This window comes from Piliocolobus tephrosceles, chromosome 11 (genome assembly GCF_002776525.5).
Source record: "Piliocolobus tephrosceles isolate RC106 chromosome 11, ASM277652v3, whole genome shotgun sequence".
Classification (NCBI taxonomy): domain Eukaryota; kingdom Metazoa; phylum Chordata; class Mammalia; order Primates; family Cercopithecidae; genus Piliocolobus; species Piliocolobus tephrosceles.
In genome coordinates, this window is record NC_045444.1 from 75230630 (window position 1) to 75249172 (window position 18543).

General features: G+C 36.8%; 1 pseudogene; it reads right to left on the reverse strand.

The window, feature by feature from the left end:
• Nucleotides 1–3625: 3625 nt before the first annotated feature.
• LOC111542816 overlaps nt 3626–18543 on the reverse strand; it is an 84035-nt pseudogene continuing 69117 nt past the window's right edge.

Here is an 18543-nt window from a genome sequence, read left to right on the forward strand (position 1 = left end):
GAATGTGTACATGAGACAGTTGCACCATACCCTGAGTCCATTCTGAGTCACAGGCTTGAGGCCTCAAAAAAAAAAAAAAAAAACAAACAAAAAAAAACTATAGGGCATTACTAGAATTAAGCACTTAAAAAAATGCATGACATTATTTTAGTTTATTCAGATAAGTCACTATCATTTTGTTGCTGTTTAACTTTTCTCTTATTCTTAAACAGATGCTAACTAGTAGGGTAAATTAGTCTAAATGTGCTTTTGAGTTTAAACCAGATGTCCACAAATGTTAGTGTACATCAGAATCATCTGAGATGACTGATAAAAATGGAAATTCTTAGACCCCTTCCTTAGACATTCAGATTCAGTAGGATTGAGGGTGTGGTCCACATATTAAGAAATATTAGAGCACATATGTATGAATTTCAAGTTCTTGTTGGTGTTAGAAATAGTTTTAGAAACAATACTATGTAGCACAGATAATAAATACTTAATGAATAAATATGTTACCAAGTATGATTTTCATAATATATTCTCCAACCCTTGTACATCAATGAAAAGTATTTTCTATCTCCTGCCAGTGATATCCTCCTATCCAGGAAAGGTGCCAGTTCAGGTTTGTTCTACAGAATCGAAAGAAACAGCTGTGTACTAGTAAATGCCAGAACAGAAATGACCGGGTAATTTCCTTCTTGGGCTACCAAGCAGACTGATCTTCAGAGAAACTAGGCTGGGCACTTGAGAAAGCACTTAAGGGCTTGACTCCCGGCCATTGGACTTTGGCCAAAGCAAACCTGCCTGCTTTCCTCCTCAGAAGGGGCAGTTGTGTTTGTAGTTTAGGAAAGGAAATCACTAATGCCCAGTAGAAAGCCTCCCAGAATCCCAACAGTATAACTCTGTTACAGGCTGAATACAGTACATCACCAAGCAATGAAAAATAGATCTCGCCTGTAATCCCAGCACTTTGGGAGGCCGAGACGGGCGGATAATGAGGTCAGGAGATCGAGACCATCCTGGCTAACACGGTGAAACCCCGTCTCTACTAAAAATACAAAAAACTAGCCAGGCGAGGTGGCAGGCGCCTGTAGTCCCAGCTACTCGGGAGGCTGAGGCAGGAGAATGGCGTAAACCCAGGAGGCGGAGCTTGCAGTGAGCTGAGATCCGGCCACAGCACTCCAGCCCGGGCGACAGAGCAAGACTCCGTCTCAAAAAAAAAAAAAAAGAAAAATAGATTCCAAGACTAGAGTAAGCCAGCATTGGTCTTGAAAGCTACTTCATATAAGGCTAATCTAGTCTCTTATGCTGAGAAATTCTCATTCACCCAGCATGAGTGTTCCCAGGAGTATATTAGAATAATTCATAGATAACATTCAAGGCTATAAATAAATACTAAATTTTAATTAAAAAGGTTAAATATCTGGGTTTTGTCTAAGTCAGTCCAGCTAAAAAATGTGCTCCTATATAAATTAGTTTTATCACAAAATATGTTACCTTATGTTCATTAGACAATACATTTCTTCAAATGACTTACACAAAAAATCTCCACCAAAATAATTACTGAATGAAACCATTATGGAAAAGCCAGCTTTTCATCCAAATTTAACATTTTTTCCTCCTCCAGACTATCTCACTTACAAGAGTTAATGCAACAAAGCCATACACTGAACAGAATTCTATGTAAATAGCTAGCCTGGCCTACACTTGCCTAATCCATATCCATTTCCTGTTTTTCCAAATTCAAATCATTGACCTCATTCACTGAGTCTCTGTGAACACTAGACCAAGCTAGGCAGTTGGAAGCTCAGAAATTAACCAAGAAGTCTAGAAAAAGCTAATCAACTTGTAGAGAAATATGTGTGTTCATGGAAAGACATGCACAAAAATATTTATAGCAGAACCATTCTTAATAGCCAAAAGCCAGCAACCACCCACATGTGTATCAACAACATCGTGGATAAATAAATTTGTGGTTATGATCATACAGCAATGAAAATGAATGGTCTATAATTATACACAATTACGCAAAAATATTTCAAACATGATGAGCAAAAGGAGCTACATTGTTATTCCATCCTGTATATTTCTATTTACATGAAGTAAATTTTGGTGTTACAATTCATAATAATGGTTAACTTGAGGGGAAGTGATAGATGGTACTGACTGTAGCTGGATATTAGGGGAGCATTCTAGGTTGCTCAAAAGATTGTATTCACTTACCTGTGCCCTAGCTATAAGGGTCTGTTTGCTCTAAGCAAATTTATTGTGTGGGTTGTATAAAAATTATACATGTACTTTTCTGTATGTACACTATACTTCAGTAAAAAGTTCAGTTAAGAAAATTCTGTCACATTGCGATACGTCTAAGAAAAATTATATAAAATGTATTAAATATGAAGATGAGAAATAACAAGGAAGGAGGGGTGGTGCCAAAGGAAGCTGAGACGGAAAAAGAGTAAGATGAAAGGATGCTTTCATAAAAACAACTGCCTATTTCCTGATGCGGAGAGGTAAACTGAGGAAAAAATCTAAATTTAAAAAAAAAGTTTCTTCTCCAATGAGCAAAATGTATGTCAAAAATTAAACACAACCAAAAAAAAACAAAAAAAATTGAAACTGAAGTCCCTGACTAATCATGTAAAAAATAAAGTTAGTTCCCTGTCTTATACCAGGAAATTTCCCAGAAATAACTTACCATTCCAATTTAGAGAGAGGTAAAATACAGAAAGGGATATAATAAAATATGAAACAGAAAACTATTTTTAAAAAACTAGAAAATATGGCTGGGCACGGTGGCTCAAGCCTGTAATCCCAGTACCTTGGGAGGCCGAGGTGGGCAGATTTCTGGAGGTCAGGAGTTCCAGACCAACCTAACCAATATAGCAAAACCCTGTCTCTAGTAAAAATATAAAAATTAGCCAGGCGTGGTGTCACACACCTATAGTCACAGCTACTCAGGAGGCTGAGGCAGGAGAATCTCTTGAACACAGAAGGTGGAGGTTGAAGTGAGCTGAGAACACGCCACTGCACTCCAGCGTGGGTGACAGAGTGACACTCTGTCTCAAAAAAAAAAAATTAATATTAAAAAATAACAACTAGAAAATAGAATTTTGAAGCATGAATAGCAATTCTAAGCATGACGTAAGTTTTTCAAATTGAAAAGTCAAAAATTTCTATGCATCCAAAAACCATTAAGTGAAAGTAAGAATGTATAAAAAAAAACTGGAGGAAATATTTGCAACTTATATGAAAGGCAAAGAGTCAATATACTTGATTTGCCAAGAATTCTTAAAAACCAATGAAAATATTTTAACAGAAAAACAGACAAGAGATGCAAGCAGGCGTGTCACAAAAGAATATAAGTTAATAAGAAATAAATCAACCTCAATGCATATCAAAACAACAAGACATTTTACAATTATAAAATTAGCAAGGATTTTTATATATTAATAAGAAGTATTGGTATAACACAGAGATATTATGGGGTATAAATACTAAAACTATCCTGAGGGACAATTAAGCAAGCTTAATCAAAACTCTTTATACAGTACATACCACCAGTGGCTCGATGTTGACTCTCAGTAGTCTTCCTAGAGAATCAGGAGAAGGTGGTTTTGTGGTATGAGAGACAGCAGCAACTCTAGGATCCAAAAGCTGCTATTGGGTATAGCACAGATGAGTGGCAGGTGGCCAGAGTTCTCAAGACCTTTGATACAACAGGATTTAGTTCCTAATGAGATAAAAATAAAGAAAAATATTAGTATCAAACTGACCCAGATGGACTAGTTGAAAAATGGCAATCATCTCTCCCATCTTGAATATAGTGTTTAGTATTATCTTAACCTAAAAAACTCTTACCACAGCTTATTTTTCACAGTCAGACTCTCAGGGAAATCTGTATTCAAATTTGGCCAAACATCAGATTTCTTCTCTTTGTACAGTTTTGCTAAATGAAAAATCTGGTGAGGGCCTGTTTTATTTTCCCATTTATAACACAGAGAATATAATCAGCATTTAGGGATATTTTCCAGCTATAAAAAATAAGAATATTTAACTTTTAAAACAAAAACAAAAAAAAAGACAAATAAGCAAACAAAAAAACACCATTTCACACATATGTTCTAAGTTGAACAAAAATGTGGAGGGTTTTCTGATTTTTTTATTTGTGTGGTTACCATACTGATTTGTTTTGTTTCTTACACTTTTTCACTTGTAGAACAACCAGTGAGTTAAATTACATGAGTGCAGAGCTAATATGTGCTGTCTCTGACTCCTGGGGTACAGTCTCTGAAGTTGAAATGCCTGTGTTGTAATTCCCAGTTCCCCAGTTCTTCTATTAATAAGCTGAATGACTTTGAGAAAGTTACATATTACTATTTCTGTGCACTAGTTTTCACCTTTACAAAACTGAAAAATAAAGGCAATATGCCTACAATGCTTTTATGAATATTAAATATCATCTCATAAACACTTCAGGTATGTCCTGATGCAATAAAAGTGCTTAATAAATAGTATCTGTCAGTATGTCTACATCTCCTAGCTATTTTCTCTACTACAGATAAAAATCATAGAGCATGCTTTGTTAGTGATCACATTCCCCAAAACTCAGCAAACAAAAGCATATGTAAATAGCAAAACTTAATAGTAAATAGAGGAATGATTGAGGAGTGGCATCAGCAAGATGTAGTAATAAAAAGCACCTCCTTCATCTCACAAAACATCAAATCAATAACAATATATGGACTAATTCTGTTTAGGAGAAATCCAGAAATCAATTAAGAGGCATCTGCATCCCAGGAGAACACAAAGCCAGCCACATTGAAGCAAGTAGAAAAATTTCTGTCACCCTCTCACCATAGTCCCTCTGCCTGACAGAGCACCATGTGATTGGAAGGAAACTACCAGCTTCTGGATACTCCCTGGTGAGAGAAAGAGGAGACGAGCTCATACATCCAATGTTCTGACTTTTCAGGGAGGTTTTTATCTTGGAGCAATGATAACATACTCTAGATGCTTGGGGACCACTGAGAACAGAAAAAGAACTGGGTATATGCTGCTACTCCAGAGGAACCACAGTATCGCACTCAAGGAGGAAAGAGAAGAGTGGAACACATGTCCAACAGTCCAACTTTTTGAGGGGCTGCCCAAGGGACTGGTTTCTTTCTTGAATTTCTGGTAATGCAGATGGGACCTAGCATACTCTAGATGCCACGAGCCATGAAGAGTATAAAAGATCTGAGTGGCATGTTGCTGCTCAGAGAGCATGATCTGACAGCAGGTCAGAGGGCCCACCACAGGATGGCAGACGTCAGAGAAAGCAAAAGATTACGAACTCCTGAAAAAAGGAAACTAGCAAATAGAAATCTACACATGCAAAGCCCAGAAAAGACACATCCACAGAAAAACTTTGAGAGGCTTTCATAATCTCTACTTGGGCCGACTGGTGAAAGTTTTTCCCTATTATAAAGCTAGTTTACAAAGAGTTGGGGAGTTGATTTATTTTTCAAATATACAGACACCAACACAAATGGGGGAAAAAATGACCCAATCAAAGCAACAAAATAAATCTCCAGAAACTGACCCTAAAGATACAGGTTACGAATTACCTAACATATAATTCAAAATAAACATCATAAATAAAGATGCTCAGTAAGCTCATGAAAATAATGTGTGAACAAATTAACAAAAGAGAAGTAAGTTCTCCTCTACCAGTAATTACTTTAAATGTAATTCCACACCTCACATCGGGTAGTAGTTATCTATAATCACAACACAGAGGAAGCTATTTATTACATAATTATTTTATAAGTGAGAAAGATAGGTTATAAAACACTGTATGATATAAAAGTCCATTTTTGTAAAATAAAATAATATACTGAGTTCCTACAATAGGCCAGGCAATGAGCTGGTTGAGGCAGACTACAGAGGAGTGGGTTTCAGGGAAAAGATTTCTCTCGAACATGTTTCTCCAGGATGATATATCGTTCATTGCTGCTATAGACTGAATGTTTATGTCCCCCGCAAATTCACAGTGAAATCTAATTTTGAATGCAATTATATTTGGAGGTGTTTCCTTTGGGAAGTGATTGGGTGATGAGGAGGAAGTCTTGTGAATGGGATTAGTCCCCCTATAAAAGAGAAGCCGAAGACTTCCCTTGCCCTTTCTCCCATGTAAAGATACAGCAAGAAGATGGCCATCTATGAACCAGGAAGCAGAGCCTCACCAGAGAGCTCATCTTCAAGTTCCTCGATCTTAAACTTCCCAGCCTCGAGAACTACCAGAAATAAAATTCTTAGGCTTATGAGAAATTAAAGGGTAGGTGGAATCACCCCTGAGAAAAATGCTTTCTGCTGAGTGACTAATACTGAGACCTAGTTTAGCCTTCAAAGCTGCTATGGCCCAGAATCACTGATACAAGAATAAAATTTAAGAGAATAAACAGCTGGATTTGTAGTATACTTACTTTTCTATATCAGAGTTTTATTAAAATAGAGCAAGAAAACTTCCATCAAAAGCAAGCACATAGTAATAATAGTCTCAGCACCACCGATACATATGGTCATTATACTGAGGGTACAAATCATTGTTTTCCTGTTGGCATCTGTGTCTTTTCTCTCACTGCTTTCATTTTGTTTCTAGGTAATTGGAGGCTGAGATCCAGGAAAGATAAACAGAGTTTTAAATGCTTCCATTAAAGAATAAAGTTATTATTGCTTCCTAAATCAAAGCTACATGTAGCCAAAAGTTGAGGTAAACAATGACAATTAAAAATGAGACATTAACATTTCTACTTCCTGTAGCTGCTTGTCAATAAACATAAACGTTGTAAATAGCTGACTAAAGACCCAAAGAACTCTAAATGTAGTCACCAGAAAAGCAAATGGAATTAGATACTATAGGATCGTTAAATACAACTTTGTTACTACAGCTTTACCTTGGTATCCAAAAAAAAAAAAAAGTTAAACAGAATATTTTTCTTTCAACTCAGTATTTTCTTTAATGGAGTTTATTCCATTGTTTTATCATTGGAAGAAGTGTACAGATGGTCCTGACTTACAACTGTTCAACTTAAGATTTCTCAACTTTATAATGATGCAAAAGTGATATGCCATCAGTAGAAACTGTACCTCAAATTTTAAATTTTGATTTTTTCCCAGAATAGTGATACGCGGTATGATACTGTCACTATGTGGGCAGCATCAGTAAGTCACAGCTCCCAGTCAGCCATGCAATCACGAAGGTAAACAACCCATACAGTGTGCTGTGCTGCCAGAATTTTTTGGATATTGTGTTTCGGGTGCCATTAGGTCTACAAAATGTCAATTTTTGACTTACAATATTTTCCACTGGCAATGGGTTCCTCACCACATAACCCCACTGTAAGTCAAGGATCATCTGCATTTGCTCTTTCAGTCATCTTATTTTAAAGATTCGGTTTTATTTTTGCTTCTTAGCTATTTTCTTTGTTTTCTCTCTTTTATTTGATAGTCTGTGTTACCTGTGATATCTACTTTCAGTATGTTGTAAATTATGTGTTCTGTTTTTAGTTCCACTAGTGTTTACATTTGTATCTTTTATAGCATTGATTAAGCATATAGTTGTCAGTTTATCAAGTTCAAGAAAGAAATAGCATCTATTAACTTCCTCCTAAGTAAACTGTAAACTATACATCCTCAGCCTAGTCCCATTCCACTACACACACCCTAGTTTTTGTTTTCATATTCTGTAATTTTGAAATCATTATTATTGTATTATTTTATTCAAGAATTTTAAGGAATTATATTTCCCTTTTAATAGACTCATTTTTATGTTTACATAAACTCAAAGCCCACCATCAGCTTTTTCACACCATGAGTTTCCCATTCAAGAATATTTTAGTTTTTCTATACATTGGCTGAATTGCATATTTAAATGAAGATTTTGGTAGGGTAGCTACATAAGTAGTATATTTTCCTGAGTCGTTGGATACATAAAAATATTTTCTTGTTGATTTTACATAGAGGTTTCAGCCTGGTTACATAAAGAATACTTGGATTAAACCCATTCTCCTCTGAAAATTCAGTACATGATGCACCGTGGTCTTCTGAGAGTATAACAGGAGGTGAAAAGCACAGGACCTAGAATCATGTAAACATCTGATTTTAGCTCTGCTAATTACTTGCTATGAAACCTTTGCAAATTAGATAATGCATACTTTTACTTCGTTTCCTAAATCTCATTGTTCTTATCTGTAAAATGAGACTACTCCTTACTTTCCAGGTTTAATGTAAGGAATTAATAGCATGATCTGTATTAGTGCTAATAAAAATATAGTGCAAACCACATTTATAGTTTTAATTTTTCCAGCAGTCACATTAAAAAGGTAAAATTAATTTAAATATTTACCATTTAAATAAAAATGATTATACTTAACCCAATAGGTTCAATAATACACATCATTTCAATATGTAAAACATTATTGAGATATTACATTCTTTATTATACTGAGAATTCTAAATATAGTGTATATTTTATACTTATACCATAGAGCTATACCATGCAGTTATAGCATTTGCATGTCACATATATCAATTTGGACTGTCACATTTCATGTCCTCAGAAGCCACATGAGTCCAGTGTCTGCTATACTGGAGAGGTCAGGGTTACATACTATGACTCAGTAGAGTTTCTGGCATAAACATTCTCTAAATAGTACATATTTTTAATTGTTTTAATGACATAGAACTATCAGAAAAAATCTCTTACTTTCTTACTAAATCATCTGTTCCTTCTGCCTAAATATATGCAAAAGTCTTTATTATTTTTTAATGTTAAGAAATGTTTATTAGTAAACTTTTTATTGCTATAGAACATAATATTGAAAAAAGCAAAAATCGTGTTTCACCCAAAGGATAGTCACAAAGTGAACATGTAATCAACACTCAGATTCTTAGTCTCCCTAGGTGACTTCAAACATTATGATGTTTAATTGCATCTAGTTTTGAACTTCCCACAAACATAAAGATGCAATATGTATCCTTTTACGTCCTGCTTCTTTCAGTCAGCATTATATCTCAGCCATATTGTTGCATATGAGTTTTGGAATAGAATTCTCATTTTCTGTAAAGTAATCCATTGTATGAACATACCATAATTTATTTATTCACTGTTTCATTTAACTGTTGTTAGAATTTTTAGCTCCTAGTTAATTCCAGTTTGGAGCTTATGCAGAAGAGAGTTAACATAGCAGGGCATACTGCTATCCCTAGACTAGGCTGCATCTACTGTTGGCCCTTGACTAGCATGTGAGAACTTGGATTCTGGAGTGAGTAACTGGTAATAGTGTCTCATTGTGCCCAAATGGTTTGCAAAAACAATGTGGTTTATGCTGAACACCTGCTTTCCTTCTGGGAGTCTGGAATTCTGCTATGGTCCAGGCAGAGGCTGCATATTTGTCTGTCCCCCATTAAAAAAAAAAAAAAAAAAAACTCTGAACAGTGAGTCTCTAATGGATTTCTCTGATAGACAGCATTTTACATGTGTTATCACAACTTGATGCTCTAGGAATTAAGTGTGTCCTGTGTGATCAATTGGGAGAAGACTCTGAGAACTGGCACCATGTTTCCTCTGGATTTTGCCCCATGAGTCTTTTCCTTGTCCTGATTTTACTTTGTATCCTTTCACTGCAATGAATCATAACCATGAGCATGACTCTAGTTGTGCTGAGTCCTGTGAGTTCTATAAACCATCAAAACTGAGTTGTCTTGGCAATATCTGACACAGGGCCATTACAAACAATATTGCTATGGATATTCTTGCACATGCCTGTTGGGCAACATATGTGAAATATATATTGCAGAGTAGAATTATTGGGCAATAGGGTATGAATATGTTCATCACTACTAAATATTGACAAATAGTTTTCCATAGTGGTTATATTGATTTACAACTCCTATCAATAATTGATGAGAGTTCTAGTTGCTATACATCCTCTCCAACACTTGACATTGTCATTTTAGCCAGTCTGATGGGTATAGAGTGGCATCACATTTTGGTTTTAATTTGCAATTTGCTTGATGACCAAATAAAGTTGAGATCCTTTTCACAGGTCTATGGGCTACCAAGATATTCCCTATTGTGAAGTGTCTATTCAAGTCATTTGCCAATGTTTCTACTGGGTTATCTGACATTTTCTTATTGATTTGCAAGCATTCTTTATGTATTATGGATATGTAAGACCTTTATATATATATAAGTATATATATGTGTATGTGCCAAATACATGAAAAATATACTCCCACTCACTCTTTTAATGATAACCTATGATAATAATAAGTTCTTAACTTTAATGTAGTTTAATTTATCAATGTTTTTCTTTATAGTTAGCAATTTGTGTATCCTGTTTAAACAGTATGTATTACTCTGGAATCATAAAGATTTTATTCTCCTATTCTTCTAAACGCCGTACTTCATTACCTTTTACATTTAGATTAGAAAGGATTCTCTGTATGTTGTAAGGTCTTTCTTTTTTCTTGAAGCCAAATAATTCCAGGATCTGACTCACAATTGAGTATTACTATTTTTATCTGGAATCTGGTTTACTCTTTTGATCTAGAAGTTTACTGTTTACCTCAGTTTGAGAAAGGTTTTTTAAATGTATACCTTAATAATTTCCTATTCCACTTGTAATTTTTTTACTTCAGGAACACTATTTCCTCCACCATATATGCTTTATTTGTTAGCATCTTTTTAGAAGTTATGCCACCCTTCCCATTTTATTCTTTTATTGTTCTTTCAATTTTATCTCTTATTTGACAGAGTTTACAAAAGAGGATAAGAATAAGGTCTTGGCCGGGCGCGGTGGCTCAAGCCTGTAATCCCAGCACTTTGGGAGGCCGAGACGGGCGGATCACGAGGTCAGGAGATCGAGACCCTCCTGGCTAACACGGTGAAACCCCGTCTCTACTAAAAATACAAAAAATTAGCCGGGCGAGGTGGTGGGCGCCTGTGGTCCCAGCCACTCGGGAGGCTGAGGCAGGAGAATGGCGTGAACCCAGGAGGCAGAGGTTGCGGTGAGCTGAGATCCGGCCACTGCACTCTAGCCTGGGCGACAGAGCAAGACTCCGTCTCAAAAAAAAAAAAAAAAAAAAAAAAAGAATAAGGTCTTAGAAATGGTAATTTTGTAAGACAATAACAGCAAAAAAAGACAGCTGGGCTCAAGCAAATGAATACAGTAGTCAATATTATATGAAATGATACACATAATAAGTGGTAAAGGAATTCATAGGACTGAGGAATGACATTGGTCTGGGGTAATTAAGAAATGCACCTCAGAGAAGTTAATGAGTTTGATGATATGTAAGTAGAACATTACTGTGGTAAAAGCTAAAATATGCATAATTGCTGATATTACAGTGATTTGGGCAATATGTCCAACCACTATAGACCAAACAAACTTGCAATGACAGACTATAAATGTGTACTTTTAATAATAAACCCAAATATAAATTCTTATTTGGCACAAATTTTCCATTTGTTCAGAGAAATTTATGAAACTCAAAATACAACAATAAATGTGGCAAAGTAATTATAACTCTACATTTGATGAACTTTGGATTTCCTTGACACTGAATATCTCAAGGCTCAGTTTTGCATTTAATAAACTTAAAAATCACCATTTATATTTTGGAACCATTTTATAGCTTTTATTGGATGGGAAAACAGAGCTAATCTTCATCAGTATTTTCACAGAACAAAACACTTCCATCATAATTGAAACTGTCAATGGGTCTTGGGAATATAATATGTTTGCAAGCTATTGTTTCCATTCAACATCAAAATAAATATATATAAAACAAAATTTATTCTAATTTTCTGAAATCGCTTCAGCTATGTTTCTCCTCTTCTGTCTGAGAATTTTGCATTGCTCCAATATAAATGTGATCAATATGTCATAAATATGAGTATGTTGGTTTATTTCTTTCTTGATGTTTTAAAATGCAAATGAGACAGACAGCGGGATATCTCCACAGAGATCCCACTGAGCATCCCCATCTTGATAATTAATCACTTACCAGGAACTAGGCCTCCATTTTGCAGCCTCAAAGACCTGATTTTTCCTGTACATTGAAAATGGATCGGCTGGGTGCAGTGGCTCAAGCCTGTAATCCCAGCACTTTGGGAGGCCGAGACGGGCGGATCACGAGGTCAGGAGATCGAGACCATCCTGGCTAACACGGTGAAACCCCGTCTCTACTAAAAAATACAAAAAAACTAGCCGGGCGAGGTGGCGGGAGCCTGTAGTCCCAGCTACTCAGGAGGCTGAGGCAGGAGAATGGCGTGAACCTGGGAGGCGGAGCTTGCAGTGAGCTGAGGTCCGGCCACTGCACTCCAGCCCAGGCGACAGAGTGAGACTCCGTCTCAAACAAAAAAAAAAAAAAAAAAAAGAAAATGGATCATGAACCTGAAGCATTAATTCAAAATTCAAAAGGATAAACTTTCAGTAGGAAATAAGATTCTAAACAGAACTAGAATATTCGTATGTATCACTAAGAAAACATATTAGTCTGTTTTCATACTGCTATATAAAGAACTGCCTGAGAGTGTATTAGTCTGTTTTCCTACTGCTATAAAGAACTGCCTGAGACTGGGTAATTCATAAAGGAAATAGGTTTAACTGACTCAGAGTTCAGCATGGCTGGGGAGGCCTCAGGAAACTTACAATCATGGCAGAAGGCGAAGGGGAAGCAAGCCACCTTCTTCACCAGGTGACAGGAAGGAGAAGAGTATAGCAAAGGGGAAAGAGCCTCTTACAAAACCATCAGATCTTGTGAGACTCACTATCACAAAAATAGCATGGGGGAAATGGCCCACATGATCCAACTACTCTCCACCTGATTTCTCCCTTGACACGTGGGGATTATGGGGATTCTAATTCAAGATAAGATTTGGTTGGGGATTCAAAGAAACCAAATTATAATCAGAGGTCAGTTTTTAAAAAGGGTAATAATTACCTAGAAAAATAAAATAATTATTATACTCTGTTTACAATGGAATTAGGTATTCTTTTTACACAGAAAATAAAAGTTCAAATGCTTTAGAGGCTAGGCAGGTAATATAAGTTAGCAAAGTCATCCCAAATGAACTTTGGTCAACTGAAGGGCAACAAGGTGTTTACAAAGGAACTACCAGATACTCAATTCTAGCTGATCATCATCATAGCGAGTATAGACTCGAGTGTTGACAGAACTTCTTACATTTTTAATATTTATCTTCAGATTTTTTTAATGTTAATAATTATAATAGAATAATGGCCTCACAAAATGCCCACGACCTACTCCCAGGAACCTGTTACCTTGCATGCCAAAAGGGACTTTGCAGATGATCAAGAACCTTGAGATGGGAAGATTATCCTGTATTCTCCAAGTGTGCCAAGTGTAATTCCAAAAGTCCTTACAAGGGGCAGAGTGATGCAGGAAGAACACAGTGAGGGAAGGGGACATGATAATGAAAACAAGAGTCAGAGTCACAGTGCAATCTGAAGATGCAACATTTCTGGCTTTAAAGACAGAAGAGGGGGACACAAGATGGAATGCAGGAGGACCTAGAAGTTAGAGAAGACAAGGAACTGATTGTCCCCTAGTACCTCCAGAGGGAACAAAGCCTGCCCATACTTTGATTTTAGCCAAATAAGACACATTTCAGACTTCTTCCTCCAGAAATGTAAGATAATAACTCTGTACTGTTTTAAGCCACTAGATTTGTGGTCATTCGTTATAGCAGTGTTAGAAAACTGTCATGCCCTGGAGACATTTTCCCCATTATCTTGTCTTGGGGATTAACATTCGGCTCCTCATTACTTATGCAAATTTCTGCAGTTGGCTTGAATTTCTCTTCAGAAAATGGGATTTTCTTTTCTATCACATTGTCAGACTGCAGATTTTCCAAAATTTTATGCTCTGTTTCCCTTTTAAAACTGGATGCCTTTAACAGCACCCAAGTCACCTCTTGAATGCTTTGCTGCTTAGAAATTTCTTCTCCAGATACCCTAAATCATCTCTCTCAAGTTCAAAGTTCCACAAATCTCTGGGGCAGAGGTAAAATCTCTTTGCTAAAACACAAGAGTCACCTTTGCTCCAGGTCCCAACAAGTTCCTCATCTCCACCTGAGACCACCTCAGCCTGGATTTCATTATCCATATCCCAACCTTTGCTCCAGTTTCCAACAAGTTCCTCATCTCCACCTGAGACCACCTCAGCCTGGATTTCATTGTCCATATCCCAACCTTTGCTCCAGTTTCCAACAAGTTCCTCATCTCCATGTGAGACCACCTCTGCCTGGGTTCCATTGTCCATATCTATCAGTATTTTGGTCAAAGCCTTTCAACAAGTGTCTAGGGAGTTCCAAACTTTTCCACATTTTCCTGTCTTCTTCTGAGCCCTCCAAACTGTTCCAATGTCTGCCTGTTACCCAGTTCCAAAGTTGCTTCTACATTTTTGGGTATCTTTTCAGCAGCGCACCACTCTACTGGTACCAATTTGCTGTATTAGTCCGTTTTCACTCTGCCGATAAAGCCATACCTGAGAAAAACCATGATATACTATAATGTATAGTATAATGTATATATAATGTATATACATTATACTATATATCCAGGGCATGAGAGAGCCCTTTAGCCCCTCCCATCACAGGCCTGGAGGCCTAGGAGGAGAAAGTGGTTTCATGAGCCTGGCCCAGGGTCCCCATGCTGTGTGCAGCCTAGGGACTTGATGCCCTGCATCCCAGCTTCTCCAGCCATGGCGAAAGGGGCCAACGTAGAGCTCAGGTTATGGCTTCAGAGGGTGCAAGCCACCCTTTGGATTTCAGACTTGTGTGGGGCCTGTAGCCCCTTTGTTTTGGCCAATTTCTCCCATTTTGAATGGCTGTATTTACTCAATTCCTGTACCCCCATTGTATCTAGGAAGTAAGTATGGCTTACTTATACTGGGTTACTTACACAAGTTATAAGGATTTAATGTACTTACAATTCCATGTAGCTGGAGAGGCCTCACAATCATGGCAGAAGGCATGGAGGAGCAAGTCGTGTCTTACACGGATGGCAGCAGGCAAAGAGAGAGCTTGTGCAGAGAAACTCACACTTTTAAAACCATCAGATCTCATGAGACTTATTCACTATCACAAGAACATCAAAGCGAAGACCCAATCCCACGATTCAGTTACCTCCTACTGCATCCCTCCCACAACACATGGAAATTCAAGATGAGATTTGGATGGAGACACAGCCAAACCATATTAGGATTCATGACAATAATATTTCTTATAATTTATAACAATTCCAGGTTTCTTGAGAGCAGTGTTCATGCTTTCTTTTTTTTTTTTCTATTTGAATAATTCAACAGATCACAATAGAACCATAATTTAGCAGTATTTCAGAAAAAGATGCTACTTCTTTGGTTTTACCCACTCCAGACACAGAAACTTCATTGCAACAGTTAGATAAAATCTAGCATCTGGAAAAGGTGCTTTAAATCAAAACTTAGTGATGGGTTATTTAAGATGATTAAGCTCAAACTATGGTATGCATACTATATCTGTTTTATTCTAACATTAATTAAGGTATACTCAAATTTTTTTAAACAACTATATAAATAATATATAGTTTGGAACCAGCATGAACTTTCATCTTACTCTCCACCAAACAAGACAGTTTCAATCCTTAGCCAGAGTTTTTCCTTTGGAAGTCAAAGGAGAATTCCTCTTCCTAGGTTTCCCCAAAATCTTATCTGTGTGCAAAGCTTTATTCAACGCCATATGAACCTTTTGGAATGTCACATGTGCCACTGGGATAGTTTTTATTCTCAGACATTCTTTAGGAAATTTCTCAAAGCTTAATTTTTATCAATTGATGTCTTTCAATATTGGCATTTTCCAGAAGTATAATGTCCCAAAGATCTATGCCTTGTCTTTATTCCTCTACAGATGTAATCTTTCTCTCTGATTATTCTTTTTCCCCTCCCTTTGGCCATGCTTTGATCTGTCACATTCTTAACTGCAATATGGTCAAGGGAGATTTTAAAATTCATTTAGTTAAGAAGATTGTTTATCATTTGATAGAGTAAGAGTTGAAACCATGCTTCTTCTATTGATGCCATTACAACTTGTGTTTAGTACAACTCCTATGGCTGGAGAAATTCATGGTATGTGATGTTGAACTATTTCACAGCTAATACTGTGAAATCCAAAAAAGCACTCAGTTTAATGATAAAAACAAATTAGACTTCCATAAGCAGAGGTTTGTTGATATTGTCAATTTTACTTAGGCACCATTGCAAATACTCATGATTTCATATGTGGTTGTTGTAAACAGAAATACATTATTTTATCTCTGAAAAAACATATATTTTAAACTTCCTAGAAAAAAAACTACAAAATGTGGAACTTTCTAATCATTCACCAATATATGAAAAATTCAGTTCTCACCCAGAAATATAATCCAGATTATGACAGGTTACTCATTAGTAAATTACTCATAAGTTCTAGTTGGACATCTTTGTTTCACAGAATAATTTATTAGAAGAACCATCCTAACCATGCTAGAGGTGAAGCTGAAAATTTTAGCAAATGGAAATAGGTGATATCCCAATAGCAATGAGCTACATACCTTGACTACAAGAGGCTGAGAAACCTCATAGAAAAGAATTTGAACTCTGTTCATGTTTGGGTTTTAGTTACATACAGATGTGATAGACTGCAGTGTGAGAATGTGGTAAAATGTAATTGAAGCCAAATAATGGGCATACAGAGAGCAGGGTTCCCTTGAGAAAAAAATCAGCATAAGTGGGGAATAAGTTTGGCACAATGAGGCAGATACAGCAAAACATCTTCTTCGTAGGGAAAACTGGTGGTTGAAAACACAGTCTGAAGAGGCGTTTAAAGCCGTAAGACTCAGTCTTCTGGATTGAGGAAAGCTGCCTATGGTCTCTGAGAAAGAGAAGCCTGTGTAGTAACCTGAAATAACACTATTGATTCTACCCAAAGTTAATGAATTTTAAAATTTAAAGAGCTACATCAAACCAATTCTTCTGAGGACTAAAAACTGTCCCTCTACTTCCACATAGAACAAAAAAAGCAAGATTGAGATGGAGGAAATGTTTCTGTCAGATAAAAGAGATTACCTTGGATCTGAGACAGGCAGAATGGTGATGAGATCCAAGCACAGGTAATAGAGAAAAAACAGGCATGGACCAGTCGTGGTTGCTGTGCAGATGGGCCAAGAAGAGAACACCTAGATGGTGCAAGAAGTGTAAAAGTGAGGAGCAAAGTGATAGATGCCAACAGCACAAGCAGCTGGCAGGTACAAAAGTAAAGGTGCAGGGATACAGAGTAGATTTTAAAATGTGCATTAATACATGCTTACGTTAATAGGTGCTGTGTACCCCCTCCTTTCTCCCCAAAAGAAGCCCTGTGGTTAAACGGAATTGTGAAACATGTACCCACAACTCCCCTTCAAGATTCACAACACACATTAGAGTCTGAAAAATTCCACACAGAGAAACCCAACATGACCACATTTATTTGCCCCTGGTGCACTCTTATTTGAAACTGTCACACTGTCAGTGTGCTCACACACAATGCTCACTGTCACACTGAGGAACAGATTACAAGGCATACCAGGTTAGGAAGTCTTTTCTAAAAAAATTTTCTTTCTTTTTATTTTATTTTATTTTTGAGACAGAGTCTTGCTGTGTTGCCCAGGTTGGAGTGCAATGGCATGATCTCAGCTCGCTGCAACCTCTGACCCCTGGACTCAAGTGATTCTCATGCTTCAGCCTCCCCAGTAGCTGGGATTACAGAACTGAGTCACCATACCCTGCTAATTTTTGTATTTTTAGTAGAGACAAGGTTTCACCAAGTTGGTCAGGCTGGTCTCTAACTCCTGACCTCAAGTGATCCAACCATCTCAGCATCCCAAAGAGCTGGGATTACAGGCATGGGCCACTGCACTCAGCCTAAAATATTTCAAGTTTTAAAACTACCACAATATAGTAAGCAACTCAATGTATTAAACAATGATAGGTTCTTAAGAAATGTTTCATGAATATTCAAAAGCTTTAAAGTCAATACATGTTCTAATTTTTCTAGGAATAAAATTAATTGTTATTAATTCACATGGAAAAACTTTATACCCAAAATAGTTTAAGCTACACATTTTAAAAACATAGTTCTTCCTACTAGTTCTAAAATATTCATAAAAAGGGAAGGTAAGTATTGAATCCACAGAATGTTATAGTTTCTTTGATAATAGCAATGTGCTTTTTTTTTTTTATTATTATACTTTAAGTTCTAGGGTACATGTGCATAACGTGCAGGTTTGTTACATATGTATATATGTGCCATGTTGGTGTGCTGCACCCATCAACTCGTCAGCACCCATCAATTCATCATTTATATCAGGTATAACTCCCCAATGCAATCCCTCCCCCCTCCCCATGATAGGCCCCATTGTGTGATGTTCCCCTTCCCGAGTCCAAGTGAGCTCATTGTTCAGTTCCCACCTATGAGTGAGAACATGCGGTGTT